This window comes from Nicotiana sylvestris, chromosome 1 (genome assembly GCF_000393655.2).
Source record: "Nicotiana sylvestris chromosome 1, ASM39365v2, whole genome shotgun sequence".
Lineage (NCBI taxonomy): Eukaryota > Viridiplantae > Streptophyta > Magnoliopsida > Solanales > Solanaceae > Nicotiana > Nicotiana sylvestris.
In genome coordinates, this window is record NC_091057.1 from 29,605,546 (window position 1) to 29,620,638 (window position 15,093).

The following is a 15,093-nucleotide window of genomic DNA, read 5'->3' on the forward strand; positions in this document are numbered from 1 at the left end:
AAATCCACTACTGGATATTTGTTTACATTTTCAGGGGGAGCTATATCATGGCAGTCTAAGTTGCAGAAGTGCGTTGCACTTTCAACAACTGAAGCAGAGTACATTGCCGCTACAGAAACTGGCAAGGAGATGGTATGGCTCAAACGATTCCTTCAAGAGCTTGGATTGCATCAGAAGGAGTATGTCGTCTATTGTGACAGTCAAAGTGCAATAGACCTTAGCAAGAACTCTATGTACCATGCAAGGACCAAACACATTGATGTGAGATATCATTGGATTCGAGAAATGGTAGATGATGAATCTCTAAAAGTCTTGAAGATTTCTACAAATGAGAATCCCGCAGATATGCTGACCAAGGTGGTACCAAGGAACAAGTTCGAGCTATGCAAAGAACTTGTCGGCATGCATTCAAACTAGAAGACAGTGCTACCTCCTCTAGATGAATGAGACTGGAGGGGGAGATTGATGATGTCCATCTCATTGAAGAAGTATTAGGCATGTGCCTAATAAGAGTTTTCTTTGGTTTGGTAGCCAACCTTGTTGACTTGGTTTGGTTGGTAGCCAACCTTGTTGAATTTCTTTGGTTTGGTAGCCAACTTTGTTGAATTGTGAAAAGTGTGTGTAAATTGTCAAATATGGTAGGCTTTAGAGAGTGAAACTTTGGCTATAAAAGGAGAGCTTCAACTCTCATTTCTTCACACCAACAAAGAGAGAAAGAAAGAGTGAGGTTTCACAGACAAGGTATAAGAAAATAGTCTGTGAAGAAAATAGAGAGTGAGCGATATTGTAGTGAGGTGGGAATATCAAAAGAGGGTTATTTCTTTTGAGTGTTGTAGTGGTCTTTGGAGTATTTACCTCCGACCTACAAAGTGTAAAATTCCTTACTATAGTGATATCAGTTGCTCCTCTCGGGGTCGTGGTTTTTTTTTCCCTTATTCAGAAGGGTTTTCCACGTAAAAATCTTGGTGTCATTGTTACTCTTTTATTCTTGTTAATTACCGTATCTCGGTGCTACATTATTATTCCGCTTTATTACCGTGAATATTATTTTGGTAAGGGGTTTATTCCCAACAACTGGTATCAGAGCACAGGTTCTGCTCGTTCACTGAAATACTATTCACTGTCGGTAGTACTATACTTGGTGAAAAATAAAAATGTCCGGAGTAAAGTACGAGGTAGCAAAATTCAATGGAGATAACGGTTTCTCAACATGGCAAAGAAGGATGAGAGATCTGCTCATCCAACAAGGATTACACAAGGTTCTAGATGTTGATTCCAAAAAGCCTGATACCATGAAAGCTGAGGATTGGGCTGACTTGGATGAAAGAGCTGCTAGTGCAATTAGGTTGCACTTATCAGATGATGTGGTAAATAACATCATTGATGAAGACACTGCACGAGGAATTTGGACAAGGTTGGAAAGCCTATACATGTCCAAAACGCTGACAAATAAATTGTACCTGAAGAAGCAGTTATACGCCCTACACATGAGTGAAGGTACGAATTTTTTGTCACATTTAAATGTGTTTAACGGACTAATCACACAGCTTGCCAACCTCGGAGTGAAAATCGAGGAAGAAGATAAAGCCATCTTGCTATTGAACTCGTTGCCATCTTCGTACGATAATTTGGCAACAACCATCCTGCACGGTAAGACTACTATTGAGTTGAAAGATGTCACATCGGCTCTTCTACTCAATGAGAAGATGAGAAAGAAGCCTGAAAATCAAGGGCAGCACATGCTCCGAATACTCTGAGAATGTTAGGGAAAGAGGCAACATATGATGAAACAAGAATACTGGGTGCATTCCAGTATGTCTATAGTGTTGAAGTTTGGCAAAATGCCAAAGTCCCACATTGGTTGGGAGTTAAGTTTGGGGGGATTTTTCCCCTATAAAAGAAGGCCTAATGTTTAGGATTGAAACACACCTCTCATTTGCCTTCTCATCTGTTTAAGGCATTTGTATCTTCTCTCTTTAGTATTATTTCACTTGTATTTTGGAGTGAAATAAAATATTGGTTGTGTCCGAGGAGTAGGCAAAATTAGCCGAACCTCGTAAATTCTGGTGTTCCCTTTATTGTTGCTTTATTGTCTTATTTATTATTTGGTGGCTGTCATAATTTTGGTATAGTAGTTGTGACTTATTCACACTATATACATTTGGCTTCCGCAACAATTGGTATCAGAGCCAAGGTACTGTCTAAGTATGCTCTGTGGTTGCAGCATAGTCTGATCTTCCACATCAGAAAAGATTTATCTTGGTAACTGAGTCAAGGTTCTGTCTGAGTATGCTCTGTGGTTGCAGCTTAGTCTGATCTTCCACACCAGAAAGGAAATAATCTTGATTTGTGTCGTCAGCTATTAAATAATATTTGTGTCAAAGATGGGAGACAATAAACAAGAAGAATCTACATCAAGTGTCAACAATACGTCATCATTGGCATCTTCGCTTATGACAAGAATTGTGTCAAATGCGAAATTTGCGGTCGAAATATTTGACGGGTCCGGACATTTTGGGATGTGGCAAGGCGAGGTTCTAGATGTCCTTTTTCAACAAGGGCTAGATCTGGCCATTGAAGAAAAGAAACCAGATGTTATTGGAGAAGAAGATTGGAGAATTATCAACCGTGTTGCTTGCGGTACCATTCGATCCTACCTTGCTAGAGAGCAGAAATATCCATACACAAAGGAAACTTCTGCAAGTAAATTATGGAAAGCACTGGAGGATAAATTTTTGAAGAAAAACAGTCAAAATAAATTGTACATGAAGAAGAGACTGTTTCACTTCACCTATGTTCCTGGTACCACGATGAATGAACATATCACCAGTTTCAATAAGTTGGTCACAGATTTGCAAAATATGGATACAACTTATGATGATGGTGACTTGGCCTTAATGTTGTTGGCGTCACTTCCTGATGAGTACGAGCACCTTGAAACTACTCTACTCCATGGAAATGACGAAATTTCTCTCAGAGAAGTTTGTTCAGCTTTGTACAGCTATGAACAAAGAAAGCGAGAAAAACAGAAGGGCGGAGAAGGAGAAGCACTGTTTGTGAGGGGTCGTCCTCAAAATCAAACGAGGACAAAGAAGGGAAGATCCAAGTCAAGATCCAGACCCAGCAAAGATGAATGTGCCTTTTGTCGAGAAAAAGGGCACTGGAAGAAAGACTGTCCGAAGTTGAAGAATAAGGCCAAACATAACAATGGAAAGGCTATTATGGATTCAAATGTAGCTGATTGTGATGATTCAGACTTCTCATTAGTTACAACAGAGTCATCAACATCATCAGACATATGGTTGATGGACTCGGCTTGTAGCTATCATATGTGTCCCAACAGGGACTGGTTCGTGGAATTTCAAGAAGGAGAATATGGAGTCATCCACACAGCGGATAACAGCCCTCTTACCTCATATGGCATTGGTTCAATACGATTAAGGAACCATGATGGAATGATCAGAACATTGATAGATGTTCGATATGTACCGGATTTGAAGAAGAATCTCATCTCTGTGGGAGCCCTAGAATCAAAAGGGTTCAAAATCATTGCAGAAAATGGAGTGATGAGAGTATGCTCCGGTGCACTAGTGGTAATGAAGGCTAATCGGAAGAATAATAATATGTACCGCTATCGTGGCAGTACAATTATTGGGACAGCGACAGTAACATCCAGTGACGACAAAGAGGCAGAAGCAACCAAGCTATGGCACATGCGCTTGGGACATGCTGGAGGAAAATCCTTGAAAACTCTATCAGATCAAGGATTGTTAAAAGGAGTAAAGGCTTGCAACTTGGAGTTTTGTGAGCATTGTGTTAAAGGGAAACAGACAAGGGTTAAATTTGGTACAGCGATCCATAATACTAAAGGCATTTTGGATTATGTACACTCTGATGTTTGGGGTCCTTCCAAAACACCTTCATTGGGTGGGAAGCACTATTTTGTAACCTTTGTTGATGATTTTTCCCGAAGAGTATGGGTGTATACAATGAAGAGCAAAGATGAAGTGTTGGGAATTTTTCTCAAATGGAAGACGATGGTGGAGAATCAGACAGGCAGGAGAATCAAGTGTATTCGCACAGACAATGGAGGTGAATACAAAAATGATCATTTCAATAAGGTCTGTGAAAATGATGGCATCGTCCGACACTTCACTGTTAGACATACACCACAACAGAATGGAGTGGCAGAACGTATGAACCGGACCTTGCTGGAGAAGGTACGGTGTATGTTGTCCAATGCTGGCTTGGGCAAAGAATTTTGGGCTGAGGCAATTACATATGCATGCCACCTCATTAATCGTCTACCATCTGCTGCTATTGATGGCAAAACACCATTTGAAAAATGGTACGGAAAACCTGCTGTAGATTATAACTCTTTGCACGTGTTTGGCTCAACTGCATATTATCATGTGACGGAGTCAAAATTGGATCCAAGGGCAAAGAAGGCTATTTTTATGGGAATTACTTCTGGAGTCAAAGGATATCGCTTATGGTGTCCTATGACAAAGAAAGTAATATTCAGCAGAGATGTTACCTTTGATGAATTTGCTATGGTAAATAAGGTAACAGAAGATACCAAACAAAATGAAGGTGCTTCTAAGCAGGTGGAGTTTGAGGGAAAATTTATTTTTCCTACACAAGAAGCAGAGGAGGAAACAAATGAAGATTACCCTCTGGAAGGAGAGCCAGTAGAGGAGATTCCAACTCAGGAATCTCAACAACAACTTGAATCAATAGCAACCAGCAGGCCAAAAAGAACAATAACGAAACCTGTTCGTCTCATAGAGACGGTTGCTTGTGCAACCTCAATTGTAGCTGATGATGTTCCTACTACTTATAAAGACGCTGTTCAAAGTTCAGAAGAAGATAAGTGGAGGATTGCCATGAATGATGAGATACAGTCCCTTCATCAGAATCATACATGGAGATTGGCCAATCTCCCGAAGGGAAAGAAAGCAATTGGGTGCAAATGGGTATTTGCAAAGAAGGAAGGATTTCCTAACCAAGTAGATGTTCGCTACAAAGCAAGATTGGTGGCCAAAGGATATGCTCAAAAGGAGGGAATTGATTACAATGAAGTGTTTTCTCCAGTTGTAAAACATTCCTCCATTAGAATTATGTTGGCTTTGGTAGCACAATTGGATTTGGAACTAGTTCAGATGGATGTAAAAACTGCGTTTTTACATGGAAACTTGGAGGAGGAAATCTACATGACTCAGCCAGAAGGATTCAAAGTTGCTGGAAAAGAAAATATGGTGTGCAAACTTGAAAAATCATTGTACGGATTGAAACAATCTTCTAGACAATGGTACAAGCGATTTGACGAGTTTATGTTGCGGCAAGGGTACAAGAGAAGCAAATACGATCATTGTGTGTATTTGCACAAGCTTAAAGATGGTTCCTTTGTATATCTTCTCCTATATGTTGATGATATGTTGATAGCTTCCAAGAATTCGGAAGAAATTGATAAGTTGAAGATTCAACTGAAGAAGGAGTTCGAGATGAAGGATTTGGGTGAGGCAAAGAAAATTCTTGGCATGGAGATAATTAGAGATAGACGTTCAAAGAAACTCTGTTTATCTCAAAAGGAATATTTGAAGAGAGTACTTCAACGTTTTGGCATAGATGACAAGACTAAGCCAGTTAGTACTCCACTTGCTTCCCATTTTAAGCTAAGTACTACTATGTCGCCAATGGATGAAGCTGAACGAGAGTATATGTCAAAGGTACCATACGCAAATGCTGTTGGTAGCTTGATGTATGCAATGGTTTGCACAAGGCCTGACATTTCACAAGCTGTTGGAGTTATTAGCAGATATATGCACAATCCAGGGAAGGAGCATTGGCAAGCTGTGAAGTGGATTCTACGGTATATTCATAATACTGTAGATGTCGGGTTAGTTTTTGAGCAGGAAGACAATCAGTTTGTAGTTGGATATTGTGACTCAGATTTTGCGGGTGATATGGACAAACGAAGATCAACTACTGGTTATGTGTTTACTTTTGCAAAGGCACCAGTTAGTTGGAAGTCTACTTTGCAGTCAACAGTTGCTTTGTCTACAACAGAGGCAGAGTACATGGCTATTACAGATGCTGTGAAAGAGGCAATTTGGCTTCAAGGATTGCTAAAGGAGCTTGGTGTTGAACAAAAAGGTATCACAATTTTTTGTGATAGTCAAAGTGCTATTCAATTAGCGAAGAACCAAGTTTATCATGCAAGGACGAAGCACATTGATGTTCGGTATCATTTCGTACGAGAAATCATAGAAGAAGGTGGAGTCACGGTGAAGAAAATTCATACTACAGAGAATCCTGCTGATATGCTGACAAAGGTGGTGACTGCGGTCAAGTTTCAACATTGTTTGGATTTGATCAACATTGTTGAACACTGAAGATTGAAGATGAAGACACAACCAAAATTTGTTATTGAGAGAGAATTGAAAATGTGGAATTTTGCCAAGGTGGAGATTTGTTGAAGTTTGGCAAAATGCCAAAGTCCCACATTGGTTGGGAGTTAAGTTTGGGGGGATTTTTCCCCTATAAAAGAAGGCCTAATGTTTAGGATTGAAACACACCTCTCATTTGCCTTCTCATCTGTTTAAGGCATTTGTATCTTCTCTCTTTAGTATTATTTCACTTGTATTTTGGAGTGAAATAAAATATTGGTTGTGTCCGAGGAGTAGGCAAAATTAGCCGAACCTCGTAAATTCTGGTGTTCCCTTTATTGTTGCTTTATTGTCTTATTTATTATTTGGTGGTTGTCATAATTTTTGGTATAGTAGTTGTGACTTATTCACACTATATACATTTGGCTTCCGCAACAATTGGTATCAGAGCCAAGGTACTGTCTAAGTATGCTCTGTGGTTGCAGCATAGTCTGATCTTCCACATCAGAAAAGATTTATCTTGGTAACTGAGTCAAGGTTCTGTCTGAGTATGCTCTGTAGTTGCAGCTTAGTCTGAAAATGCTTGTTCGAATTGAATAGGTTCATCTTCTTGAGAAATTCGTTTTAACTTATTTCTCTTGCTGATGCTGTGTGGTTTGATAAATTCGTTTTAATTTATGTTACGTTGATTGGACCATATTCAAGATATATGATGTCCAAATATAAAATCATTTTTTCTTTCTCTATGACAGCGATATTTTCCTTCATCGTGACAAAATATTCCTGCCTCGCGACCCAAACAAGGTCAAATATCACAGGATTATATCAATGTGAGCTTTTATCCTCTACATCTTGGCATATTGTATTACATACTATATGTCAAGCCAGTGTTACGATTGAACTAATTTAATTTTCAACGGGATGATAGAACATGTTGGTCATGAGTTTATGGATGAATTCTTTACTTGCTGCGAGTCTGCATTGGCAGATGATGGGATTCTAGTTCTGCAGGTATTGAATTAAATTGATCCTTTAATACAGTCCACTTTGTTCACTTTTTCCCTTCAATTTCCTTCATTGTCCTATCGTTCTTGTTTCTTTATGCTTCTTTTCACAAGTGATGGCTTTTCTTAGTTCGTTTCAATACCAGATGAGAGGTATGACGAATGCAGGCATAGCATAGAATTCCTAAAAGAGTATATATTCCCAGGTGGATGCTTGCCTGCACTAAGTCGAGTAACATTAGCCATGGCTGTTGCATCCAAACTATGGTAAGAAAGAGTTCATTATGTGATTTTGCACCAATGTTATCACAGGCAAAAGGCGCAAAAAAGCTCTAAGTTCTATTGGGCCTTTAAGCGTAAAGCGCAAATAAAGCGTGGGCTTTAATGAAGAAGGGTGCAAATGGAGAAAAATGACAAAGATGTATGTGTAGTCCAAAACTAATATCTATAAGCATGAATACCAAATATATGGACAAAGAAATAGAAGAATATTTATGATAAAGTAAAATATCAATTGTTTAGTATCGCCTCTTCAGGATTACGCTCATTGGCCAAAAAAAGTATGTCTTAGGGTCTTGATGACAATACTGAAGTGCCGCCAAGTGAGGTGAAGCGCTCAACATGTTTTATGCCTCACTTCAGGACTTAAACGCGCCTTTGATAACGTTGTTTTGCACTATATCGTGTGCTTGTCACTTTTTCAAAAGCATTTCTCTCTGAAAGCATTTGATAAATGATATAAATGCAGTGTAGTGCACCTCGAATAAATCACTTGTAGAACACACCGTATGAAACAATATAAGTAGTTTCTTTCTCCGGACCTTTTATAGTTCCTTGGAAATTGGAGTTTATAAGTTTGAATCTGTTTATGAAATTATTTTGAGTCTTCACGGATAAGATGCGACTCCGTTTCTATTTAGATAAAATAGCCCTGAGCTATCGAGGCTGAGGGGACTAAACAAGCCGCCAAGCTGTCTTTACAAAGAGAACTTCATTCACTTTTTTTCTTTCCCCTGTGTTGTGGTTGCTAATGTTTGTAGTCTTAATTTCCCTCTAGTGCAAGATTTTATTATTGTTTCACTACTTATTGATGTATATTAATACTTCCAGGCTATGACTTCCATGAGGATGCACTAAAGGTAGTACTACTTTTGCTAATAACACGCTCAACAGATTTTAACTTGAAGTATCACCTTACTCTGAAAACAATTTGAAGTCTTTTCTAGCTTTTGTTGTCCCTTTAATGTCATGTGGATGATTATCTACGTTTGCTCCTCCTCAGGTGGGTGTGGCTGCTGCAGATGGCATGCTTAGAAGGAATTGTAGTATTCTGGACAACCCCAAGCACATGGTACCAACCTGGCCTGAAACAGGAGCACGCCTCGTCGTTACAAGATTTTTCAGAAGTTTCATTAAAACGGGATGTATAATATGAGTGATGATAGTTTCACCTTGTATTGCTTTAATCCCAAGATAGTGGCAGATGCATATCTAACAACTTGTTTATTTCCATCTATCCTATTTCTTATGCTAGAAAGGGTCAAAATTACCCTTGAACTATCGAAAATAGAGCATTTTGCCCTCCCTTAGTTCTTGGTGTCAAAAAGTTCCTTGCCGTCTAAACATTGGGCCATACTTACCCTCAAAACTAACGGCTGTCCTCTGGAGCTTCTAGACCTATTTGAATACAGTATATTTGCTGACATGGCTGTCCAACATAAAAACAGACACGTCGCCATGAATCATAGCTGAGAATCCTAAAGGAACATCATTGTTAGACCAACGATGCCCTTTTCGAGGAGGAATACCATTGCTACCTCGAATCACATTTTCCCTCATAAAGTTAGACACAACTTTTGGACAATTCACATCTACTTCCTCTATGGATGTATTCTTCAAGCTAGAGTTAGCCGACACCATCAATGACTCGCTAGCAGGAACATGGCTCAATGAAGGCAAACAATTATTCAAGAAAATGCTCGTTTGAGATATCGATCTCGCATGAGAAGCTCCTAACTCCATCAGACAACTCAAATTTTCAGATCCTGGGAAAAAACCTAAAGAGACTACTTAAAATCCAATGACCTTATTAAAACTCAATCCAATTCATTTAATTAGTTTTAGTACAGAACAAAAACCCTAACAAAGAATGAACAAGATAAAGCCATTGATTTGCAGAAACAGCTAGTGGGTTCGAGCAGTAATGGGAAGATCGATGTGGAGGGAGTGGGCGAGGTCCAGCAAATATATTGTAATTAAATAAGTCTAAAAGCTTATGTTGACAACGTTAAATTTGAGAGCAAGTCTGATCCAATTTTTAGACGGCAAGGATCTTTTTGATACAAAAAATAAACGGAGGGCAAAAGTGATCCATCTCGGATAGTATAAAGGTATTGTTGGCCCTTTTCCGTTTCTTATTTTATCACAGTCATGATCTTTGCTATTTGAATGGTAGCAATATGCGGAATGACTATTTTATTGGGAAAATGCACTTCTTTTATTCAAATCTCGTTGGCTTAAAGCTCATATACAAGTCGAAAGCATGTCGCAAGACAACTCACATGTGAGTCACGATTTATTATACTATTTGATTTATATTATTTCTTCTATTATACATAGCTTCAGAATTGTCTTAACTATTCATGCTGAAAATGTTTGAATATTATTTGGAGATTTTGAGTTTTTTATAAGTTATAGAATAAGTAGGAGTAAGACTGTATACATGCACTGTAATTAGTGAACAAAGTTGAGGTGAGACTAGATGGGATTGCAGTGTCAACATGCAAACAATTTAGATATCTAGGCTCGTTGTTTTAAGAGAATGGAGTGATAGATGAAGATGTTATCCATGGGATTAAAACAGGATGGTTGAAACAGAGAAATGCTACCTGAGTGTTACATGATAGAAGGATGTCTACCAAAGTGAAAGGTAAGCTTTATAGAACAACTATAAGACCGACAATGTTATATGGTAGTGAATGTTGGGTAGCTAAAGTCCCACATATCCACAGGATGAGTATTGCAGCCATGCGAATGCTAAGATGGATGTGCGGTCATACAAGATTTAATAAGATTAAAATGAAGACATTTGCCAGAAGGTGCAAGTAGCAAGCATTGCGGATAAAATGAGAGAAGGTCGCTTGAGATGGTTTGGTCATGTCTTGCATCGCACTACAGATGCACCGGCCTGTAGGTGTGAACTATGGTGAATGAAGGTGTTAAAAAGGGGCAAATTAGACATAAAATTACATGTAAATACGTTGTCTCAAAAGACTTATAAATCATTGGAATCATGCAACTTAGCTAAAGGGAGGCACAATGGAGGAAAAATATCAATGCAGGTGATACTTACTAGTTAGGAATAGGCTTTGAAATTTTACTTTTCTTGTTATTGTTACTATTACTTATATATATTTAACTTAATTTCACTGTAACTCTTATTTTATTTTGGCATGATGCAATATGAGTTAAGCAAGAAGTGAGAAGTCATATCGCCGACTCCATCTTTGTTTGAGACTGAGTGTTAGTAGTAGTAGTTGTTTCTTCTAAATGTTAAAGATATCTAGATAGTTACTTTATATTTTGCGATATACAGCTTGTTTGAAGAAGGAGGTACAGTTTTCACCTTCCAAGGAATAGAGAGGAAATGCTCTCTGAAAGTTTCTCTTAGAATTCATAGTCCGTAGTTTTACTGGAAGGTAAATTCAAATTCTCTTTTGTCTCCTTCATGTTATCAACTGATAAACCCATAAGGAAAAACTCAATCCAAATCCTGACAAATTCTGTGATATAGATTGCAACTAAAGCTGACATGGGCCTTGCTGATGCTTTTATTCATGGGGATTTCTCTTTTGTTGACGCGAATGAAGGTCTTCTTAATCTTTTCATGGTAAGAAAATGACTCAACATCTTTGTAAATAGCTATTTATACTTAGCTTCCTGAAATTCTTTTTCAGATATTTGTTGCCAACAGAGATTTGAAAGCATCAGTCACAAGGTCTAGTAAGAAAAGGTAAGTAGTTTATAGAAACTGAAATCAGGAAATTGCAACTTATGTTCATACTTTAGAAGTTTTACACTCATTTATCCTCCAGAGGCTGATGGACACCATTGCTTTTTACAGCTGCAGTATCATCTGCAAAATATTTCGTTCGACATGTTTCAAATCGAAACACCTTGACTCAGGCTCGTCGGAATATCTCCTGTCATTATGACCTGGTAAACAACTTGTGCATATTATATCACCCGAAGTATGTAGGGGATGTCAAAGATCAGTAGTGAAATTGAAGTACTCAATCCTGGGAGTAGATCTATCACTTCCATTTTCCTGTAATTTTTTTGTCTAATATTGGCTGTTATTGTATAGAATAAACATTGTTTTATTGATGTTTTGTTTAGAGTAATGAACTCTTCTCACTCTTTCTGGATGAGACAATGACATACTCTTGTGCAATATTCAAGGTTAGCTCTCAAATTTTTAAATGCTTGTCACTTTTTTTTCCTTATCGAATGCAGCCTCTCTACCTTCACAAGGTAGGGTAAGGTCTGCGTACGCACTACCCTCCCTAGACCCCACTTTTTTTCCTTATACTCTTGTACATTTACTGTTCTTTAATCTCATCCCATGGTATTTAGTTTTCTTTCGTAATTTTTCTAGAGTGAGGATGAAGACCTAAAAGATGCACAGCTGAGAAAGATTTCCGTTCTCATTAAAAAGGTAAGTGATGAACTATGTAAAAAGCTCTCTTGTTTCAACATAGATTTCAATCATAATTTGATTCTGCTTCTATTCTATTTAGTCAAAAATTAGCAAGGAACATCACATTTTAGAGATAGGATTTGGTTGGGGAAGTTTTTCTGTAGAAGTTGTCAGGCAAACAGGGTGTAAATATACTGGTAAAACTCTCTCCGAGCAGCAACTGGAGTATGCACAGTTGATAGTCAAGCAAGCAGGCCTTCAGGTATAGATTGTACTCGTAATGTTGAAGCTCAAAATTTTTGAGTTTGGAATTTCATTCTCATCCATCAATTTGTCGGAGCAACATAGGTCACAGGTTAGGCCTGAGAAGTTATGACACAAAATTAACTAAAATGCTTCTTTATATGTTGCATTCCTACATTTGTCTTTGTAAGATCAACATGAGAACATGATCTGCTGAGCACTTGCAAGCCAAATCCGAGCCACTTTATATCTGTTTGGGTAATCTATTAATATTCTATTCAATAAAAATTTTTCACAGGATCGAATTACACTTCTCCTATGTGACTATCGTCAAATGCCAAACAAGGTCAAATATCACAGGATTATATCAATGTGAGCTTTTATCCTCTACATCTTGACATATTGTATTACATACTATATGTCAAGCCAGTGTTACGATTGAACTAATTTAATTTTCAACGGGATGATAGAACATGTTGGTCATGAGTTTATGGATGAATTCTTTACTTGCTGCGAGTCTGCATTGGCAGATGATGAGATTCTAGTTCTGCAGGTATTGAATTAAATTGATCCTTTAATATAGTCCACTTTGTTCACTTTTTCCCTTCAATTTCCTTCATTGTCCTATCGTTCTTGTTTCTTTATGCTTCTTTTCACAAGTGATGGCTTTCCTTAGTTCGTTTCAATACCAGATGAGAGGTATGACGAATGCAGGCATAGCATAGAATTCCTAAAAGAGTATATACTCCCAGGTGGATGCTTGCCTGCACTAAGTCGAGTAACATCACCCATGGCTGTTGCATCCAGAATATGGTAAGAAAGAGTTCATTATGTGATTTTGCACCAATGTTATCACAGGCAAAAGGCGCAAAAAAGCTCTAAGTTCTGTTGGGTCTTTAAGCGTAAAGCGAAAATAAAGCGTGAGCTTTAATGAAGAAAGGTGCAAATGGAGAAAAATGACAAAGATGTATGTGTAGTCCAAAACTAATATCTATAAGCATGAATACCAAATATATGGACAAAGACATAGAAGACTATTTATGATAAAGTAAAATATCAATTGTTTAGTATCGCCTCTTCAGGATTACGCTCATTGGCCAAAAGAAGTATGTCTTAGGGTCTTGATGACAATACTGAAGTGCCCGCTAAGTGAGGTGAAGCGTTCAACATGTTTTAAGCCTCACTTCAGGACTTAAGCGCGCCTTTGATAACATTGTTTTGCACTATATCGTGTGCTTGTTACTTTTTCAAAAGCATTTCTCTCTGAAAGCATTTGATAAATGATATAAATGCAGTGTAGGGCACCTCAAAGAGATAGGAATTCACTACTATCAGACGCTGAGATGTTGGCGAGAAAAGTTCTTGAAAAATCAAAGGTAACAAGATCAACATAAGTCCAAAACGATTCTTTGTAGCTTGATCAGTTGTAAATGCTTATACTTGACTATTGATAACTATATCACTAGACAAATTCGAGCTTTGGGATTTGACGACAAGTTCATCAGGACAAGGGAATACTACTTTGACTACTTTGCTGTTGGATTCAAAACATGTATGCTAGGTGATTATCAGGTATATGCTGATAAATCTTTGAAAATCACCTCTCAAGCCATTTTCCTTTGTTTGTTTGGACATAAATGTTGATTACATAATCTTACCAATGTTCAAAAGATAAATGCTAATGGCATATAATCATAGTGGAAAAAGCGGCAGGTGCGGTATATGGATGGTGTTTAATCAAAAAAATGGGATTTCGGTCAAAGCTTCTATTTAGAAGAACTCGGGTTACTTATAATCAAAAGATTATATGAAAGAGAGTAATTTTTCTAGCAATGATATAATAAGAAGAAAATAAGGTAAATCAGTTTATTCATATAGTCTTTTGTGTCCATACAATAATGGTGTTAGCACCAGCTTACGCACACCTCGACTATTCCACTGGGTACCTGCTATCTCCTACCAGTATGACTACTCTTATTTAAAAGTTATTGAGATAACTGTATTTGCATAGCTCGTCACTATTTCTCAGTTCCTTATTTATTTCTGTTACTTACTGAGTTGGTGTACTCACGTTACCCCCGGTACCTCGTGTACAGATCTAGACCCTTCTGGTCACAGCGGTTGCTGATTGAGGAGTCACACTTATTTTCCAGATTTGTATTGTAATTATTGAGTTTTAGACTATGAGGTGAGTGTCCGGGGGATGTAAATTGTTATTCGTTAATTCAGGTAAGTAATTATGAGATCTTCATGCCTCGTTGTTAGTAAACTGGAGGTTTGAAACGAGATTTTGTTAACATGAGATTAATTGGTGATTTTATAATATTTTATGAACAACTATTAAGACCAGAGATGTGGTTATGGTCATACATATGATGTGTTTCATGTCAAGATATCATTGTGATAATGACGTGCTTGTAATGCGGAGATTAGTATTATTAATATATACTTTGTGGTGCTTTGTTGGGTTGTGGACATGTTGTTAGGAGTTATTTTGGTGTTACTCTGGCAATGGATAGGCCCAATTACAGGGGAGACTCTGTCGAAATTTCTGAAAAATTTGGGAGTTAGAAAAATTTGGGATATTGAGATGTGCAAAGAAAGAGATAAGTTACATTATGTGTTTAAGGACATGCTCTACTTCTCATTTGAGGACGAATGACCCTAAGTGGGGGAGAATGTAATACCCCTTATTGGATGGGTGCGTAGGCACGAGTTGCTATAGCCAGTCGAGACTAATATCGTGTGTTGACGTAAA

The 15,093-nt window shown here is 37.8% G+C and overlaps 2 pseudogenes; both read left to right on the top strand.

The window, feature by feature from the left end:
* LOC104215315 (uncharacterized) overlaps positions 1–8,881 on the top strand; it is a 47,046-nt pseudogene extending 38,165 nt beyond the window's left edge.
* Positions 8,882–9,860: 979 nt separating this feature from the next.
* Positions 9,861–14,674, top strand: LOC104215314 (uncharacterized; annotated as a pseudogene).
* The last annotated feature ends 419 nt before the right edge of the window (positions 14,675–15,093 follow it).